Source organism: Lactuca saligna, chromosome 4, assembly GCF_052625555.1.
Source record: "Lactuca saligna cultivar CGN05327 chromosome 4, ASM5262555v1, whole genome shotgun sequence".
Lineage (NCBI taxonomy): Eukaryota > Viridiplantae > Streptophyta > Magnoliopsida > Asterales > Asteraceae > Lactuca > Lactuca saligna.
In genome coordinates, this window is record NC_136420.1 from 354,562 (window position 1) to 372,972 (window position 18,411).

The 18,411-nt window shown below is 39.2% G+C and overlaps 1 non-coding gene across 1 annotated transcript; it reads left to right on the top strand.

The window, feature by feature from the left end:
* Positions 1 to 733: 733 nt before the first annotated feature.
* Positions 734 to 840, top strand: LOC145044421 (small nucleolar RNA R71). Its single transcript, XR_013681374.1, has one exon. It is a non-coding gene; the product is annotated as a small nucleolar RNA R71 (small nucleolar RNA).
* Positions 841 to 18,411: the final 17,571 nt, after the last annotated feature.

An 18,411-nucleotide genomic window follows, 5' to 3' on the forward strand; every position in this document is an offset into this window, starting at 1 on the left:
GTGAGGATAATTTGTTGCTCACCAAAGTAGTTATTTGACCAACTTGGACTTATAGATTATGGATTGATGTTTGATGATGTCTTAATGAGGCTTGCTGGTCAATCATCATTATGTGCTGTTCTTTCATCATATTCATGTTTTCCTTTAGATTGCATCACTATCATCATGCATTTTCTCAGAAGCCTCCATAAATCGGGTCAACATGTTTTCCAAATCTACTTTCTTCTCGGGTGGCAGTTGCTCTTTTTGGTAGATGCTTCGATCTGTCTGCTTAAATTTCTCTTCCTTTTGCTTCTTGTATTCATCATATGGTAGCCACTCTTTCTTTAGTTTCCTCCAATCCTCATCATACTTATCCCCACTTGAATAACACACTTGAGCTTTCTTGTTCCCATATTCATCCAAATGGAAATCCTTAGTCAAGTGAGGCCCACTGTATCTCTCACGTCCCACTCATATTGCATGAGTTGATTGGTCCATTTGGGTCAATCTACGGTCCATAGTATTAAACCTTGCCATCATAGCATCCATCTCTTCAGAATGTGCACCTCCACTGCCTTTTACTCCATCTTGTCTTGGGTTGTGATATTTCCGAGAATGCTTTGCAATTTTTTCAACTAGTTCCTTAACTTCGGCTAGATTTTTCTTTGTAAGTGGCCCTTGAGAATCAAGGAGTTGCCTTGTCAATACATTGATCCCATCATAGAATATAGACACCTCTTGTTGAATGTTAAGGTCATGTTGAGGACAATTCCTTAACAACCCCTTGTAACGCTCCCATGCCTTGTAAAGTGACTCACCCGAGTTTTTTTCAAAATTGGCTATTGCCTTTTTGAGTTTAACTGTCTTGGATGGTGGGCAAAATTGGTCCAAAAATTGCTCGCACAGCTGAGCCCAAGTAGTAATTGTACCAGGTGGAAGTGCTTTTAACCAATCCTTTGCAACTCCTTTAAAAGTAACGGGAAGCATCCTCAACAAGACAATATCTCTATTAACATTTGGGACATTAAAATAGTCTGCAATGTCATTGACTTCATCTAAGTGCTTAAATTCATCCTCATGATATTTTCCATAGAATGGAATGTTCTTTAGTGCATAAAGGATTTGTCCTTTTAGCTCAAATGTGGCAGTGGCAAGTATGACAGGTTGTACTAAACCTGGACCAACATCGTCTCTAATTCGCTTTCTGTAAGCTCCCATTCACATTTCTTCAATGTTCGCCATCTCGTTCCTTGGCTCGTTTCCGGGTTCACTCATAAATAATTCAAAATTGGGCTCGATATCGTATTCAGATTAAGTTTGGACAGGTATTTGATCTAAGTTTTCAACCTTGCTCTTGTTCTTTGAAGATGAACTTGACTCTCCCTTTTTTTCCCGACTTCTTTGAGAACACTGACTTGAATTCTTGTAAAGGTGTCTTCTTTGGTGTTTGATCATCTTTCACGTTCTTATCTTTCGTTTTATGAAGGGCCGACTCTGGATCTTCAAGTGGTGGCACCAAAGGTGTGTTAGAGCCTCTGGTCATGAAATCCTGAAATAAAACAAAAAAATAAAAACATAAATCTGAACTAGGAAAGACAAACTAAAAACAAATAAAACTAGGAATCCCAGTTCTCACATCGTGAGCAATAAAGCTCACGTCGTGAGTTCTGTAATGCAAGAAAAATGAAACAGAAAAAAATAACTCTTTGCTGGTTTTACTCCACAAAAGGATCGATTAATTTAAAGTAAATAAATTAGTAATTAATTAAGCCGTTCACCGGCAAAGGTGCCAAATACTTGATGTGTGCAATTAGCTACACCTAATTTTAATATTTATAACCTAACTTCCTTACTAACTAAATTGCACCTAGGCAGTGTACCTAGTCAAAGTTATATAATAGTCGAGTAAGTCGGGTGTCGATCACAGGGAACGGTGCTAAATGATAAATCTATTTACCACTAAATTAACCTAATTACTAACAAATGAAGGGTTTTTATTTGATTTTGCAAGATCAGACGAACTTAACTCAAATTCAATCAATTACTAAAAACACTCTTGTTTAGTTCAAATCCGCTTCTTCTTTATGGTTAGCTAACAATTATGGATGATTAAGTTGGTTATTATTGTATTAGTAATTTAAGTCTATATTTACCAATATTAAACTAATTCATGTAAAACTATGCATGGTCTCACACAATCAAACACAAAATAAGTTGTAGATTATGAATTTGCTATGTAAGATTAGGCAAACACAATTATGGTCATAATTTATGTTCTCTAGCACAGCTAAATTTATTTACTTCAATTATTATCTAAGATTTTGGTCGATCCTAGCTCTAGCAATTTAATGTTGACTAAATCACTAGGTTTCAAGTTCATGTAATTTAATAATCACTAAGCTACACAGAACATGAATTCAAGCAACTAAAGAAACAAATATTAACATGCTAGGTAGTAACAAATCAAACACAAGCAAGTTGCTAAATAAATAAATCCATTATCAATAAGCTAGACCATAAGTCAAAAGCTTCATCTAGCTAAAGAAGAGTAGCAAGATTCAGCTGCTCATAGCCTTAGATAAACTACCACAAATCATAATAGAAGTCATAATGAATGTACCAAACAAATAAACTATTTATGTACTTTCCTCTCCTTAGGTGATAAAAAACTTTTCCATAACTTCTTCTCCTCTCAAAATCGTCTCCAGTTCTGCCTTCTATCAGCCAAAAAGTCTAAAATTGTAATGGCCAAGAGTATTTATAACTCCTGATTTTGCTGAGTTCACGTCGTGAACCACTAAGTCTCACGTCGTGAATATGAGATAAACATGTTCGATAAGGATTCTTTCATCCGGATACATATCTTCTAGAATACTCCATTCACGTCGTGAATCTACTCACGTCGTGAATATGACAATTTCGTGGATTTCTTTTCTTTTGACTCTCCAAGTCTCCAAAGTTTCGAGAATTATCAATTTTGGTCCCTTTCTTTGAAAATGCTTCACTTTGGCTGCAAACAACAATTTATCCCTATAAGTACCATAATTTTATGCAAATAACCAATAATTCCCTAGTTGTAGAAGTTTCCAGTGGCAAATTCATACCTGTTAGCGATTGCATTAAGAATATCGTCATCGACTTGAACAAAAACAAATTCCACGAGGAGCTGTACCCAATGGGTTGAATGGTTTCGTCATCCTTTTGGGAATGGATTGGCTTAACGCCAATGATGCCACGATACTATGAAAGAAGATAGTGAGGCTAAACCCACTTGGAAAAGAGTCATTCATGGTGTACGGGGACAAACGCAGAGTAAATTTTGGTATCATTTACCTGATGAAGGCCATAAAATGTCTGTCTAAAGGATGCACATCATACTTGGCGTTCGTGGTCGATGCTAAGAAAGAAAAGAAGGAACTACAAAATATTCCAGTAGTGAGTGACTATATGAAAGTCTTTCCCGAAGATCTTCCTGGATTACCCCCTAATAGACAAGTAGAATTTCAAATAGACTTGTTACCAGGAACAACACTAACATTAAAAGTACCATACCGATTAACACCAACGGAGATGAAGGAGCTTATGACGCAAATTCAGGAAAAGTTGGACAACGGTTTCATTAGACCTAGTTCATCACCCTGGGGAACTCCGGTGTTATTCATAAAGAAGAAGGATGGAATCATGAGGATGCGCATATACTACAGAGAGCTGAACAAGGTAACAGTAAAGAACAAGTACCAATTGCCAAGGATTCATGACCTATTCGATCAACTGCAAGGTTTGATCTATTTCTCAAAGATCGATCTTAGGTTAGGATATCATCAGCTGAAGGTGAGAGAGCAGGATATTGAGAAAACCGCATTCAGAACGAGGTACGAACACTATGAGTTCTTGGTTATGTCGTTTGGACTAACCAATGCGCCAGCAACATTCATGGATTTGATGAACAGGGTTTGTAAACCATTCCTCGATAAATCCGTGATAGTGTTCATAGATGACATTTGGGTATACTCAAAGAGCCAGCATGAGTATGGAAAACACCTACGAGAAGTGTTATAAGTTTTGAAGAAGGAGATACTGTATGCAAAGTTCTCCAATGTCATTTTTGGTTTCGAAAAGTCAAATTCTTGGGTCATCTGGTTAACCAAGAAGGGATCATGCTCGACCCAGCTAAGATTGAAGTTGTAATGAAGTGGGAACAAACAAAGAGTCCCATGGAGATTTGAAGCTTTCTAGGATTAGCCAGATATTACCGAAGGTTTATCTAAGGCTTTTCTGTGATAGCTGCTCCATTGACAGCTTTGAACCATAAAGGAGTTACTTATACCTGGAGTGAGAAGCACGAGGAAGAATTCAAGAAGCTAAAGAAGAAGTTGTGTGAAGCCCCGATTCATTCTTTACCTGATGGATTTGAAGACTTTGCAGTTTATAGCGACACATCTGGAGTTAGCTTAGGTTGTATTCTGACCCAAAGGGATAAGGTAATAGCATATCCATTGAGGAAATTAAAAAAAGGAGAAAAAAACTACCTCACTCATGATTTAGAGTTGGCAGCGGTAGTATTCACACTAAAGATATGGAAGCATTATCTTTACAGAACAAAGTGCAAACTTTTCACTGATCATAAGAGTCTTCAGTATCTCTTTGATAAAAAAGAATTGAATATGAGGCAACGATACTGGCTAGAGTTGCTTAAGGATTATGATTGTGAGATACTTTACCACCCTGGTAAAGAAAATGTCGTAGCCGATGCTTTAAGCCGAAAAGTGATCCTTGAAAGGAGAATGCCAAGAACGTTAATAATTGAAGTTGTCTCAATGATTGTGGAAAGCATCAAGAAATCTCAGGAAGAAGCTTCAGAGAAAAATGACCGAAAGGAAGAGCGTTAGGGAAAAATGTTGGTGTTCGATATAAATAATCATGGATTTAAGGTATTCCAAGATAAGATTTGGGTACCTAAGACGGGAGGAATAAAAGATCTTCTGATGGAAGAAGCTCACAAGACCATGTACTCGATTCATCCTGGCAACGCTAAAATGTATAAGGATCTGAAGCCCTACTACTGGTGGCCGACGATGAAGCTCGATGTTGCAAAGTATGTGGCAGATTGTGTAACATGTGCGAGAGTTAAGGCACAACATCAGAAACCATATGGGAGTTTAGAGCCTTTACTTGTACCCATAGGTAAATGGGAAGATGTCACCATGGATTTTGTCACTAAAATGCCCATAACAAAGGACGGTGATGACATGATTTGGGTGGTCATTGATCGGTTCACTAAGAGTTCACACTTCATAGCAACCAATGAAAGATGATCTATGGAAAAGATTGCAAATGCTTATGTGAAGGAGGTAGCAAGACTTCACGGTGTTCCTTTAACGATCGTATCACATCGTGATAGTTGTTTCACGTCAAGGTTTTGGAGGAGTCTACTAGAGGAGTTGGGTACAAAGTTGTGTTTAAGTACAACCTACCATCTGCAAACTGATGGTCAGGGCGAAAGGGCGATTCAAACACTGGAGGATATGCAAATAGCGTGTACCCTGGAATTCCAAGTTAACTGGGATGAGCACTTACCTCTGGTAGAATTTTCCTACAAAAATAGTTACCATTTGAGCATCAAGATGGCACCTTATCAAGATTTGTATAGAAAAAAGTGTTTTACGCTATCATGTTGGCTTGAAGTTGGAGAAAAGCATTTTATGGGCCTCGAGATAGTCCATCAGACTGATGAGAAGTTGAAAGTGATTAGGGAAATGATGTTAGCAGCTCAGGATCGTCAAAAGAGCTATGATGACAAGAGAAGACGATCGATGACATTCGAAGTTGGAGATTCGATTTTGCTTAAAGTCTCACAATGGAAGGGACTTATAAGATTCGGGAAAAGGGGAAAGTTGAGTCCAAGATTCATTGGACTGTTCAAAGTTCTTTAGAGGATTGAGAACTAAGCTTACAAGCTAGAACTACCAAAAAAAATTAGATGGTATTCATAACACTTTGCACGTACTTTATTTGAGGAAGTTAACTGGAGAAGTTCCCGACATAATTCCAATTTCGAAGTTAAGGATGGATGAAAATAAGAGGCTAATTGAAGAACTGGAGGCGATTGTTGACCGTAAGACGAAGAAGTTGCTACACAAGATGGTCGACTTAGTGCTTGTGCGATGGAAACATTCAAATGGGCCAAATCTCGCCTGGGAAACGGAGAGTGACATGATGAGTTGCTATCCACATTTGTATGTTGATGCATGATTCCGGGATGGAATCATCCTAAGGGGGAGAGAATTGTAGCGGCCGTGTTTCGAGGATAAGAATTAATTCGATGATGTAATAGTCAAGGCCAACCAGTGTAACCTATTTTAAAGTAATAAATATGAATTACTTCAATATTATGTGTGTTATGTGATTATATGTGATTATATACTTATTTGTAAAGATATAATACAAATAAGCGTCAAAAATAAAATCTTAGATAAACCCGATACCTATGAAGAAAGTTGTAGTGGTCATGAAAAGGGTTCCGAAGATATAAAGAACGCCGAAATCCAAGTTATAACGAAGAAGTTATTACTTGTCGAATTTTCACATTAGAACCAGTACGACACTGCGTGATGTAAAATGTGAGTTTACGATCAAGTACTTTTTAGCCTTAGCGATCTAAACAAAATTCGTAGTGTTCACGAAACCAATAGCGTGCATAAAAAGAACGCCCAAATCTGACTTCGTATGAGGAAGTTATGATTTTTCAAAGTTCTAGATTAATAGTACACCGCCCGGAGTTCGAATAATAGATCTGTCACACCCCCAAACCAGAACGGCGGAAACGTTCGGGGGCGGATGACTTCATGTGGTAATGTAACGAATGAATACATAGTAAAGAAAGCAATACAACCATCATATATATAATTGAAAGTTTACATTGTTTAAAAGAGTACATGTTCAAAACCAATTAAAATATGATGCCAAAATATGAACTTAAACTAGTGCCGCAGTGTTCCTTCTTCAAAAGCTGTTTAGTACCTGTAATTACTGAGTCCCTGGGACATACAAGTAGTTTTGAAAGAGTAGATCAACATTTAAGCTGGGGAGTTTCATAAGCATTTAATGATAGTATTTGTATGAAAATGAAATGGTTCGTTTTTGTTTGTTAGTCTCTAGAAAATCCCATATTTCCTACTGGTATAAACGTAGCTTTAAATCAAGAACAATATATGTTAAAAAGTTGATGTTTTTCCATCTATGAGTAGTGGTTAGAAGTTCCAAACTTATATCACAATTGGGTTTTTCATGCATAAAATAAATGAATTTATGTATGTATAAAACCTCCATTATATCTGAAATCCCCCGTAAATCAATGTGTTTTTAATACTCTATATGAGTTTTATAACCATGTTATTGACAAGGAATGCCTATAAGCAACGTTCTTCAGACGTTGGAATGTTCTGACATTTGTCACCCCAAATGGTGTACTGTAGCTAACAGTCAGGGTGCGGGGTTGTCAATCCCGTGTAGATCTATACACAAACACCATGCTCCCCCTCCAAGGGATTCTGGTATATAATACAGGACTTGAAATGTGTACTCGAACGTACGTGAAGTTAATGTCTCACAAAACTTAGTATAAAACAGATTTACGTGTGAAAATGTTCGTTTGTCCTTGTATGTGAAAGTAAATTCTTGAAATAGTATTTCCATGTATGTAAAAGTTCGTAGTATTCTCGTAAAACTATACCTATTATAGTTTTCTAAAAGTGCGTTTCGTTAGTATAGTAATTCCTAGTGAAAATGTTCACTTGTTATGAAAAGTATAGTTTTTGTAGTATCAAAACCGACACACATAAATATAGCATAAGCAAAGTGGCTGATTTACATAAATACATAAATCATTTCTTATTTCAAAAGATAAAACGTTATCGTGGTATAATTTACATATGAGAGTTTCCCTATAATAGTTATAAATCGCATATGATTCCGTTGATAAAACGCGTATAGTGAAAGTGTATATTACACACAATAATAATCGAGTGTTTTACTTGTATTCCCCCCCCCCCTTAAAAGCATATAAAAGTATTCATAAAACATTTAAAATTGTGAATTATAGGGGTATGAACTCACTTGAAAGATCGGAGGAGGCGGGATGAAAACCGGACATAATTTCGACTCGAGAAAGCGGATTTTCTCGAGATTCTCGGGAATCTCGGGAGCACAAACGATCCTCGGGACTTGAGCAATGTGATCGGGACTTTGGGATAGCACGGGCACGGAAAATGAGGCAAAAACGCAAGAGAAATGAGAGAGAAATACCCTTTTCTTCGGAACCCTCACATCCCTTTTATAGGGGGTGTGAACCGCCCTCGTACGCGGGGTGTGTGGGCGTACGCTGGGCGTACCCGTGCGTCACGCATGAGCGCATCCTCGACTGCTTCGGACTCCGGATGGGACGGGGCATAGCCTCGCATGGGGCGCGACGTGGATGATCCGAGGCCAAGGCCTCGAGTACGCTGGGCGTACCCGTGTACGCTGGGCGTACTCGCGTGACTCAGCCTTCGGATAATAACGAAGTTTTCATTAAAATTTATATATTTATTATTTAATAAACTTCAAAAATTCATATCTTCTTCATACGAACTCCGTTTTCGACGTTCTTTATATCCACGCGTAGGTGAGACCATACTCTACAACTTTCGTTTAGATCACGTCGGAAAATTAATAAATTATTTTTATTATTTATTTTTAAAAGTTCGCGGTAAGAAAATTTCTTTAAAAATTCATAACTTCATTATCTGACGTCTGTTTTTGCCAGGCTTTTTACCGTTGAAAAACCATTGACGAGACCTTCGATTCTCGTTTAGGTCATTCTGGTCAAAAGTTGCTCGATCTCTGTTTCGAGTTTTTAGCTGTCCGTTGCTAAGCCGAACTTGGAAAATCCTAACTTTCTTATACGAAGTCGGATTTGGACGTTCTTTTTACATATGTTCACGGTTTATTGACATCGAACATAATAGGTAATTTAATTAGTGATTTTTGGATTTTTTACTTTCGAAGTTAATTTCATTATAACGAACGTGGTTACAATACTTGACTTTTTAGGTCGTTTACATATAGTTGAAATATCGGGTTGTCTCATCATCCCCCTATTAGAGGGAATTTCGTCCCGAAATTTAAAGTAAGAAAGATACAAGTGAATCAGAGAAAGAGATGTGGGTACTTTTGTTTCATATGATCTTCGCGTTCCCATGTGAATTTAGGTCCTCGCTTGGCGTTCCAACGAACTTTCACGATGGGTATACGACTTTGTTTCGTTTGTTTGACCTCTCGGTCCATGATTTCTACCGGTTCTTCCACGAATTTGAGGCTCTCGTTGATCTCGATCTTGTCGAGTGGGATAACAAGAGTCTCATCGGACATACACTTTTTCAAATTCGATACGTGGAAGGTTGGGTGTATGTTACTAAGTTCCCGTGGTAGATTAAGTTTGTAAGCTACAGGGCCGATTCTGGCGAGAATCTCGAAAGGCCCTATGTACCTTGGATTTAGCTTTCCACGCTTTCCAAAGCGTATTAAGCCTTTCCACGGAGAGACTTTCAATAGAACACGGTCTCCTACTTGGAATTCCAAAGGTTTTGTCCGTTGGTCAGCGTAGCTTTTCTGTCGGTCTCTAGATGCTTTCAACCGTTCACGAATCTGAACGATCTTCTCTATCGTTTCACGTATGATTTCCGGACCGGTGAGAGTGTTTTCAGTATATCTCGTCCTTTAGCTAATTGTGTGCCGCCAACTTCGGTCCAGCACGGAGGGGATCTGCACTTGCGGCCATAGAGGGCTTCAAATGGAGCAGCCTTTATGCTCGTATGATAACTATTGTTGTATGAAAATTCGACAAGAGGTAAATGGATATCCCATGCCTTTCCAAAGTCAATCACACAGGCTCTCAGCATATCCTCCAAAGTTTGTATTGTTCTCTCACTTTGCCCGTCTGTTTGTGGATGGTAGGATGTACTTATGTGTAGTCTAGTCCCTAGGGAACTTTGTAGTGACTACCAGAACCTTGATGTAAATCTACTATCTTTATCGGAGATAATGGAAATCGGAACCCCATGCAATCACACTATTTCCCTGATGTAAGTTCTTGTAAGCCTTTCCATCTTGTCAGTCTCCTTGATTGGTAGAAAATGCGCGGATTTGGTCAATCTGTCAACGATGAACCATATGGTATCAAGTCCACCCGTTGTCTTGGGCAACTTGGTTATGAAATCCATAGTAATCCATTCCCATTTCCATTCTGGTATCTCTGGTTGTTGTAGTAATCCTGAAGGTTTCTGGTACTCGACCTTAACCTTAGCGCAAGTAAGACATTTACTTACAAAGGTAGCAATCTGTGCTTTCATGTTAAGCCACCAGTATAGTTTCTTAAGATCCAGATACATTTTTATCTGAACATGGGTGAACGGAATACCTCGTGTTGTGTGCTTCAGTCATGACCACATCCCTGAAACCACCATGCCTTGGTGTCCAGATACGTTCCATGAGATAATAGGCTCCGCCACCCTTGATTTCTAGATTCTTTTCCATTCCTCTCAGGGATTCACCCATCACATGCTCGGGTTGCAAAGCTTCCAGTTGAGCCTCCTTAATTTGTGTGGATAAGTGGGGATGGATGGTCATATTCAGAGATTTGACTCTCTGACCAGTTTATTCTTTTCGACTGAGGGCGTCAGCTACTACATTGGCCTTGCCAGGATGATAACGAATCTCGCATTCATAATCATTGAGTAACTCGAACCGTCGTCGTTGTCGCATGTTGAGCTCCTTCTGATCGAAAATGTGTTGAAGGCTCTTGTGGTCGGTGTAAATAGTACTCTTCGTTCCGTACAGGTAGTGTCTCCAGATCCTTAAAGCAAATACCACTGCTCCTAACTCAATATCGTGTGTTGTATAGTTTACTTCGTGTGTCTTAAGCTGGCGGGAGGCATAAGCAATAACCTTCCCTCGTTGCATAAGAACACATCCAAGCCCTTGTTTTGATGCATCGCAATACACTACAAAATCTTCTATCCCTTCGGGGAGGGATAGTATCGGTGCGGTGCATAAGGCTTGTTTCAGTGTTTGGAACGCCTTCTCTTGTTTTGCTTCCCAGTCAAAGACCACGCCTTTCTGGGTTAATGTAGTAAGAGGTTTCACAATGCTAGAGAAGTTCTTTATGAATCTACGATACTAGCCAGCTAAACCTAGAAATTGATGAATCTCTGTAGGTGTCTTCAGTGCCGACCAGTTCTTAATGGCCTTAATTTTGGAGGGGGTCCACATGTATCCCTTTTTCGCTAACAACGTGGCCCAAAAATTCGACTCTTCGAATCCAAAATTCGCATTTAGAGAACTTCGCATAGAGCTTCTCCGATCGTAGTGTTTCTAAGACTCTTCATAGGTGCTGACTATGTTCTTCCTTACTTCGGCAGTAGATAAGTATATCATCGATGAATACGATAAAGAATTGATCCAAGTAAGGACGACATACTCTATTCATTATGTCCATGAATATTGCTGGTGCGTTGGTTAATCCGAACGGCATCATTACAAATTCGTAGTGTCCATAACGGGTTCGGAAGGCTGTCTTAGGAACGTCTTCCTCTAACAATCGTAATTGGTGATATCCGGATCGTAGATCTATCTTCGATAAGTAGCTCGCTCCTTGAAGTTGATCAAATAGGTCGTCAAATGCGGGGCAGAGGGTAACGATTTTTGACAGTGAGTTTGTTCAGCTCTCGGTAGTCGATGCACATCCGGAACGATCCGTCTTTCTTCTTCACAAACAAGACCGGTGCTCCCCAAGGTGAGAAACTTGGTGTAATGAATCCTTTTTGGTGGAGTTTGTTAAGCTGACTAGAGAGTTCTTGCATCTCTGCTGGTGCCAGACAATAAGGCGATTTTGCTACAGGGGTAGCCCCTGGAATTAAATCGACCATGAACTCGACTTGGCGTTGTGGTGGTAATCCCAGTAGTTCTTCTGGAAAGATATCGGGAAAGTCACGTACCTCTGGAATGTTGTTAATATCCTTTACTTCCCGAATCGTATCGACGATGTGTGCAAGAAATGCCTAATAATCCTTCCGCAAACACTTTTGAGCTTGGATGCACGAAATGATGCGAAGGTTTGTACTTGATTTGTCGCCGTAAATCACTAATGTTTCATGGTTAGGGAGATTTAGACGAATGGATTTTTCAAAGCACATGATGTCGGCGCGAAGAGGACTTAACCAATCCATGCCAACTATGACGTCGAAACATTTTATTTGGACTGGCATGAGGTTGATTAGGAAAGAATGACCGTCTAAAGTTAATGTACAACCCATGTATATGCAATTAGTGTTTTCCGTTTTTCTATTTGCCATTTTTACAGTGAATGATTCTTCTAATATGCTAGGTTTACATTTAAGTAAGTGAATTAAGTTTTTGCTCACAAAGCTTCTCTCTGCTCCATGATCGAATAGGATGCATGCATATGAATTATCGAGAAGAAACGTACCAGCAACTACTGTAGGATCAACTACAGCTTCCTCATGACCAATAGCTAATACTCGTCCCACTCCGCCGATATTCGCTGTCTTTGGGTAGTTTCTTTTGTAATGGCCCACCTCGCCACAACCGTAGCATGCTTGGCCTATACCAGCATTGGGAACTTGAGTGATCGGCTTTACGGGGGCCTTGCATAAACGGACAGTGTGTCCCTTTCTATTGCAGTTGGAGCACTGCATTTCCCGACAAGGTCCGTGGTGGTGGTAATTGCACTTGGTGCACTTTGGGAGGTTGCCCACATAAGGCTTTGTTGGGTAGGGATTTGTAGGAACGGTAGTAGGTACTGTCGCAGCGTTTATGGAAACCAGTTGTTGTTTCTTTGAGGATTCTTGGGAAGACCCACCCTTCCCCTTATTCCACCCTCTCTTCTTGTTGTTATTGTTATTGTTGTTTCCCTTTTGTGGTTCTGGTGCAGAATTTTTTGAGTTTTGATGATTTCCGTGATCAATAAGCGATTGTGCCAGCTCCTTGGCACTTTCAAAAGTGTCAGATTTTGAAGCTAACACGCTTGACTGAATTTGGGGCGACAGTCCCCAAATGTATCGCTCTATTTTCTTGCTCTCGGGAGCAATCATATCTAGGAAAAGGATTGCCAGATCATAGAACCTGTTGGTATAAGTTTCTATGTCGGTACCAATCATTCCCAGAGTCCAGAGTTCGTGCTCGAGTTTTTGAATCTCTCCTCGCGGACAGTACTCCCTCATCAACATGATTTTCAAGCTCTCCCAGCTTATTGAGTTTGCCAAAATCAGGGTAAGTACCTTAACGTGGCCATTCCACCAAGTTAAAGCCATATCAGTAAGTGTGTAAGTTGCAAACTTGACTTTGTTGTGCTCGGGGCAGGAGCAGATTTTAAAGACTGATTCCGTCCTTTCAATCCACTGTCTTAAAACCATCACACCACCCGTTCCATTAAACATCCGGGGTTTAGCATTCGTAAAGTCTTTATAGGTGCACTCTCGGGGTTGCCCATGACTATCGCCATGGTTGGAAGGATGTATGCCAATCCCTGAACCAATAGTAACAAGGGTATTGATCTGTAACATGGCAGCTGCTACAGCTGCGGTGACTGCTGCCTGGAACATGGCAACATCAAATTGAGGAGGTTGAGGTTGTGGTGGTATCGGTGTTTCCCCACCATTGTCTCGTCTCGGATTTCTACGTGGAGGCATCCTTCAACTAAAGATTGAAAAGACAAGGGTAAGAAGTCCATAGTATAGAAAATGTATATGTCTCATGAACTAAATTGCTATAGTTCAACATCAGATGATAATATGAGTCTCAAAGATAGAAGAACGAAGATTATTAGTAAATCCGAACATATGAACAAGCGTATGATTTTTCCATAATATTTTAAAGATTGAACGAGATACTCAACGTAGTAATAATAGTGTGCGAATTATATTAATATAATAGATGATACAACGATCACGAAAATTTGACCCTTAAAAGGGTCTCCGATTACAAGAATTTTAAGAAAGTAAAAACTTTTATCCAAGGTCCTAACTTATAAAAAAATTTGATGTTTTCGCAAGTACTACTTGCGACGTGTGTTTCGCTTGGAGCTTGACTCTGCATCCGATTTCTTTGACTCCATAAGATGCCTATCGAAGGCGGCTTGTTGTTCCCTCAACTCTGCGAGGGTTGCATTCATTTGTGTTTGGAATGCATCGGTGCAGAGGTGGGCGTCATTTTGCAACATATCCAGACGACGGATATCGGCCACATGAACTTGTACTTCCACGTTGACTTCGCAGATTCGATTTGCTTGGACCCCCAATTGATAGGATTGGTTAGCCAGTTTACCTACCATGACCGGAAGTGCTCGGTCGGCTGAACCTCCGTCCCTGATGTCGTAGAAGTTTCGACACATACCGTAGGGAGAGCGTGTCCCTTGTTGTTGGCTCCAATGGGTGAGGTGACTTTCCCAAACGGGAGTCGGTCCCTGGAAGTTCCTCCTAATGGCTGGAGGGTCGACTACTTCTGGTTCCGATTCCATACTAGAGTCGTCCCCTTCTTCCAACTCGATAGGTTCTTCGTCCTCATCCGGATCCTCCTCTACCCATCCTCCGTTTCCCTGGTTCGGGTAGTAGGGGTCCCCTTGTGGGTGAAATCCAGTCATTTGACTATACGAGAATAAGGTTATAAGATTTGAACAAAACTTGAGAACATGTAATACTAATTAATCTATTGTATGCACCAAATACTCCTATAGTATTTAAATTGTACGTTTGATACTAGTGTCCATTTTGGTAAGTTTTGACTTGTTGCTCACTACGATCATTCCTCGATATACGTTAGTCTAATTTCGGATAAATATAGTTGATCAGGCTATATTCGTCCCAAATTTGATTACATATCTTGAGAACTAATCGTAGTGTCCAACTCGTCTTAATACTTTTTTTATAGTTCTCATCATGAAAATATGTCGTTGTATGCATGTATTTTGTATTTTCATGACCTATAATAATCTATTTAAATGAAATAAGGATTTTAGGTGTGAAAACTTTTGTCAGAGACTTTGAGTCCCTAAGCATTTATAGTTTGTATATCTTATGAGGTTCGATATACTTAGTTCACTATAAACATTGCTCTGATACCAATCTGTCACACCCCCAAACTGGAACGGCGGAAACGTTCGGGGGCGGATGACTTCATGTGGTAATGTAACAAATGAATACATAGTAAAGAAAGCAAGACAACCATCATATATATAATTGAAAGTTTACATTGTTTAAAAGAGTACATGTTCAAAACCAATTACAATATGATGCCAAAATATGAACTTAAACTAGTGCCGCAACGTTCCTTCTTCAAAAGCTGTTCAGTATCTGTAATTACTGAGTCCCTGGGACATACGAGTAGTTTTGAAAGAGTAGATCAGCATTTAAGCTGGTGAGTTTCATAAGCACGTAATTATAGTATTTGTATGAAAATGAAATGGTTCGTTTTTGTTTGTTAGTCCCTAGAAAATCCCATATTTCCTACTGGTATAAACGTAGCTTTAAATCAAGAACAATATATGTTAAAAAGTTGATGTTTTTCCATCTATGAGTAGTGGTTAGAAGTTCCAAACTTATATCACAATTGGGTTTTTCATGCATAAAATAAATGAATTTATGTATGTATAAAACCTCCATTATATCTGAAATCCCCCGTAAATCAATGTGTTTTTAATACTCTATATGAGTTTTATAACCATGTTATTGACAAGGAATGCCTATAAGCAACGTTCTTCAGACGTTGGAATGTTCTGACATTTGTCACCCCAAATGGTGTACTGTAGCTAACAGTCAGGGTGCGGGGTTGTCAATCCCGTGTAGATCTATACACAAACACCATGCTCCCCCTCCAAGGGATTCTGGTATATAATACAGGACTTGAAATGTGTACTCGAACGTACGTGAAGTTAATGTCTCACAAAACTTAGTATAAAACAGATTTACGTGTGAAAATGTTCGTTTGTCCTTGTATGTGAAAGTAAATTCTTGAAATAGTATTTCCATGTATGTAAAAGTTCGTAGTATTCTCGTAAAACTATACCTATTATAGTTTTCTAAAAGTGCGTTTCGTTAGTATAGTAATTCCTAGTGAAAATGTTCACTTGTTATGAAAAGTATAGTTTTGTAGTATCAAAACCGACACACATAAATATAGCATAAGCAAAGTGGCTGATTTACATAAATACATAAATCATTTCTTATTTCAAAAGATAAAACGTTATCGTGGTATAATTTACATATGAGAGTTTCCCTATAATAGTTATAAATCGCATATGATTCCGTTGATAAAACGCGTATAGTGAAAGTGTATATTACACACAATAATAATCGAGTGTTTTACTTGTATCCCCCCCCCCCCTTAAAAGCATATAAAAGTACTCATAAAACATTTAAAAGTGTGAATTATAGGGGTATGAACTCACTTGAAAGATCGGAGAAGGCGGGATGAAAACCGGACATAATTTCGACTCGAGAAAGCGGATTTTCTCGGGATTCTCGGGAGCACAAACGACCCTCGGGACTTGAGCAATGTGATCGGGACTTCGGGATAGCACAGATACGGAAAACGAGGAAAAAACGCAAGAGAAATGAGATAGAAAGACCCTTTTCTTTGGAACCTTCGCATCCCTTTTATAGGGGGTGTGAACTGCCCTGGTACGCGGGGCGTACGAGCACACTGGGTGTCCCCGTCACGCATGAGCGCATCCTCGACTGCTTCGGACTCCGGATGGGACGGGGCATAGCCTCGCATAGGGCGCGATATGGACGATCCGAGGCCAAGGCCTCGAGTACGCTGGGCGTACCCGTGTACGCTGGGCGTACTCGCGTGACTCGCGTGACTCAGCCTTCGGATAATACCGAAGTTTTCATTAAAATTTATATGTTTATTATTTAATAAACTTCAAAAATTTGTATCTTCTTCATACGAACTCTGTTTTCGACGTTCTTTATATCCACGCGTAGGTGAGACCATACTCTACAACTTTCGTTTAGATCCCGTCGGCAAATTAATAAATTATTTTTATTATTTATTTTTAAAAGGTCGCGGTAAGAAAATTTCTTTAAAAATTCATAACTTCATTATCTGATGTCTGTTTTTGCCAGACTTTTTACCGTTGAAAAACCATTGACGAGACCTTCGATTCTCGTTTAGGTCATTCTGGTCAAAAGCTGCTCGTTCTCTGTTTCAAGTTTTTAGCTCTCCGTTGCTAAGCCGAACTTGGAAAATTCCTAACTTTCTTATACGAAGTCGGATTTGGGCGTTCTTTTTACGTACGATCACGGTTTATTGACATCTAACATAATAGGTAATTTAATTAGTGATTTTTGGATATTTTACTTTCAAAGTTAATTTTATTATAACGAACTTGGTTATAATACGTGACTTTTTAGGTCGTTTACATATAGTTGAAATATCAGGTTGTCACAAGATCGAACGGTTTTCGGCCGACACAACCTTAACGAGAATCGAATATCTTGTTATAAGTAGCTCAACGGTAAAAAGACAGACGAAAACGGACATCGGATGAAAAAGTTAGGAATTTTTAATGGACTTTTTCTGTCTCGGCATGTTAAAAGTATAACTTTAAAAATATATTTAAAATTAGTCGATGGAGTCTAAACGAAAGTTGTAGAGTACCTCTCTACCTACGCATAAATATAAAGAACATCAAAAACAAAGCTTGTATGCGAGATTTATGAATTTTTGAAGTCAAATGTGCAAATTGCGAGACTGTCTGAAGAGAATGTCGCGCGTAGAGGAGGAACGCCCCGTGTTCTCACAACACTAGGTCCGAACTGAGCCACGATGCACCATCCGATAGTTATCACACAAATGGTACGAATGCACTACGTACCCTGTTACGCGCAGCATTCCAAGGAACGCCCAACGTACCACCGAAGGTATGCGCAACGTAGTCAGCAACTTCGGTCTATCAAAGGGTGCGAGGTGTAGCCTTCATTTTCACACTATTAAGCCACACTTTCTCTCTCTACTCTCTCTCTCTAGCCTCCGAAAACCACCTCGAAGCCTAGGAAACCTCCCTAACACTAGAAAAATCCTCGGAGTGCCAAAAGCTCCAAGAAAAAGAGTTTTTTGGTTTATAAACTCTGCCTCCGCAAAGCCCGGTTTTCAAGAAAACCTCCCGATTTCATCAAAGGAGATTATTTTAAGAAGCGAAGTGATGTCCGAATCATCACCTTATCAAGTGATTATGTAGTCACTTTCATCTTACACATAGATATGAAGTATTATATATATATATATATATATATATATATATATATATATATATATATATATATTATCTATTTACCCGAGATGTATGCTAGACGAAAGATCTACACCTCTTTC